General features: G+C 35.7%; 1 long non-coding RNA gene across 3 annotated transcripts in view; it reads left to right on the top strand.

Annotated features, from left to right (window-relative positions):
* Positions 1–519, top strand: part of LOC127744683 (uncharacterized) — a 47,061-nt gene extending 46,542 nt beyond the window's left edge. For all 3 annotated transcript variants that reach the window (XR_008005623.1, XR_008005622.1, XR_008005621.1), the window contains one exon: positions 333–519. This is a non-coding gene — a long non-coding RNA (uncharacterized LOC127744683). The remainder of the gene's footprint in view (positions 1–332) is intronic.
* The last annotated feature ends 2,732 nt before the right edge of the window (positions 520–3,251 follow it).

The raw sequence follows: 3,251 nt of genomic DNA, 5'->3' as shown, positions 1-3,251 counted from the left end.
TTTATTTCCTTGGGCCCTCCTATCCATTGATGCTCAAAGCCTTGGATCCTTTTTACCCCTGCCTTTTGGTTTTAAGGGCTATTGGCTTTTTCTGCTTGCTTTTTCTTTTTCTTTCTATTTTATTCCCCTTTTTTTTTCACAAGCTTTTGCTTTTTCACTGCTTTTTCTTGCTTCAAGAATCACTTTCATGATTTTTCAGATCATCAATAACATTTTTCTTGTTCATCATTCTTTCAGGAGCCAACAATTTTAACATTCATAAAATTCAATATCAAAAATATGCACTGTTCAAGCATTCATTCAGAAGACAAAAAGTATTGCCACCACTTCAGGTAAATTCTGACTGAAATTGAGGGATTTGAGCAAAACTCTGAAGAAGGCTGACAAAAGGACTGCTGATGCTGTTGGAATCTGACCTCCCTGCACTCGAAATGGATTTTCTGGAGCTACAGAACTCCAATTGCCGCGCCCTCAACGGCGTTGGAAAGTAGACATCCAGGGCTTTCCAGCAATATATAATAGTCCATACTTTATTCGAAGAATGACGACGTAACTTGGCGTTGAACGCCAAGTTCATGCTGCTGTCTGGAGTTAAACGCCAGAAAAACGTCATGATCCGGAGTTGAACGGAGTTGTGAATTCAACCAGTGCCATAATAAGGCTTTCATACAAAGACAAACAACTTGAAGAGAATAGTGATCACAATTTCGTCCACCAGTAGCTAGGCATAATTTTAAATTTTATAGAGTATGTATATGTTAGGTAAGATCTTAGACTAATCAAGGAATCAATTTATAGCTCACTTAGCCTTATATATACCTTAGCCCCATTACAACCTTGAAAAGACCTCATGATTTTTGCATGTGTACATTAAATATTTGTTGATTGGTTAGATGAAGAACAAAGTTTTAGAAAGCATGACTAAGGAAGAGTAGAGTGATTAACCCCAAACACTGAGTGATTAAAGTGTAGACACAAATCCAGTGAGGGTTCAATAGCTCAATTTCATATATCCATGTTTAATCATTGCTTGTCTTGCAAGTTTATAAATTCTTTTGATTAGCTCAACTCAATTGTGAATATATTTTAATATGGTTCAACCTTTGTTATGCATATATGATTCCTTGAAAAAATTGACTTAATTTGACCACATGTAAGCTCTATGAGTATATAGGTGGATAGTAATTAGACTTACATGATCCATTTAGGTAGCTTGCATTTAGATAGATTGCATTGCATAGATTCCACCATTCTACCTTCACCCCTTTATAGTTTCTCTTGGATTAAGCATTAGGACATGCTAATGTTTAAGTGTGGGGAGGTTGATAAACTACTATTTTATGATTTATATTATGCTCAATTGAGTGGTTTCTATCAAGTCTTTGCTCACTTATTCATATAAATTGCATAGTTTTATAATTCCTTCTTTACTCCTTAATATATGTGAAAATATATTTCCTAGACCATAAAATTATTAATTTTAATTATTCTTTATTACCATTCGATGTCGTGATCCGTGTGTTGAGTATTTTCAGGCTTTATAGGGCAGGAATGACTTAGAAAACAGGAAGGAAACATGCAAAAGTGGAAGGAACGCGCAAAAATGAAGTTTTGAAGGAAATGGCAGCGACGCGCACGCATGGACGATGCAGACGTGTGACTTGCACAAAACACAAGCGACGCGCACGCGTGGACGTCGCGAACGCATGCCTAGCGCAAAGCACAAGCGACACGTATGCGTGACTGACGCGTACGCGTGACAAGGAAAACTTTTAAATGACGCGCGCGCGTGACCCACGTGCACGCGTGACGGACGCCACGTGCAGAAAATTGCAGAAAACGTCCCCAACAATTTTTGGACTCCTTTTCGGCCCAAATCCAAGCCTAGAAAACACAGATTAGAGGCTATAAAGTAGGAAAATGCATCCATTCATTCAGAGAATATACACAACATTCATTATTCACAATTTAGATTTTAGATGTAGTTTTCTAGAGAGAGAGAGGCTTTCTCTCTCTCTTAGTTTTTAGGATTTAGGATTTCTATTAGTTTTAGGCCATTTTTTCATTCCAGGTTCGATGTTCCTTTACTTTAATTTCTCTTCTACTTTTATTTATTCTATTATTTTAGTTCGTTAATATTGGCTTATGAATTCCATGTTAGGATTGATTTTCTTATTTAATACACGTTGAGGTATTTCAGATTTAAGATTGCTTTCTTATAAATAATTTGGATTTTTCCTCCCTTTGCTTTGGTTGAGTAATTGGTGACACTTGAGTTATCAAACTCAGCTGATGATTGAAAATTGAAGTTTGCTGGTTGATTTGGATCCCTCTAAAGCTAGTCTTTTCTTAGGAGTTGACTAGGACTTGAGGAATCAAATTGATTAGTCCACTTGACTTTTCTTTATTTAGTAAGGGTTAACTAAATGGGAGCAATAAACAATTTTCATCACACCTGATAAGGATAACTAGGATAGGATTTTCAGTTCTTATACCTTGCAATGGTTTTCATGATAATTAATTTACCTAATTGCCAGTTTATTTTCCTGTTCCCTATTTTAAAAAACCCAAGAATATACTTTTTCCATAACCAATAATAAACACACCTCCCTGCAATTCCTTGAGAGACGACCCGAGGTTTAAATACTTCGGTTATAAATTTTATTGGGTTTGCTTAAGTGACAACCAAAACTTTTGTGCGAAAGAACTCTTTGTTGGTTTAGAAGCTATACTTACAACGCGATTATTTTTGTGAAATTCTTTACCGGTAAAAGTCCGTTCGTCAGATGCCTATATATACATGTCATTCACAACAAGGTTCTGGGTTCCATTTCCAATCTTTCGACCACTTTCTTCTCTTTTTTATCCTTTTCTATATTATTGAGTAACACTAAGATGGCGCGCACAAATGCATGTGATCCAACATCAATCGAATGAACGCAACATGGCACGTCACCAGGGTAGCCGACTTCGTGGTTAGTTTTGTTATCTTCACATTTATGTTATCGCATATATGTATAGCCATGGTTAGGATACTTGTCAAGAACTAGAATATAATTTATGGTTTACGTGGCTAAATGTATCGTTAGCGACAGGTCACTGATAGGGTATGATTTTAGGAATGTAGTTCTGATTTTTAGGTGATTAAGCTTTTAAGTACATAATTATTAATTTAGATATTAAATATTGGGGTAGATATTTTCCGACCCTTAAAATTAATTTACTAATTACATGTTTTTTAATTTGTTGAT

The sequence above is a fragment of the Arachis duranensis genome, chromosome 2 (genome assembly GCF_000817695.3).
Source record: "Arachis duranensis cultivar V14167 chromosome 2, aradu.V14167.gnm2.J7QH, whole genome shotgun sequence".
Classification (NCBI taxonomy): Eukaryota; Viridiplantae; Streptophyta; class Magnoliopsida; order Fabales; family Fabaceae; genus Arachis; species Arachis duranensis.
This window is presented reverse-complemented; position numbering and strand designations above follow the sequence as displayed.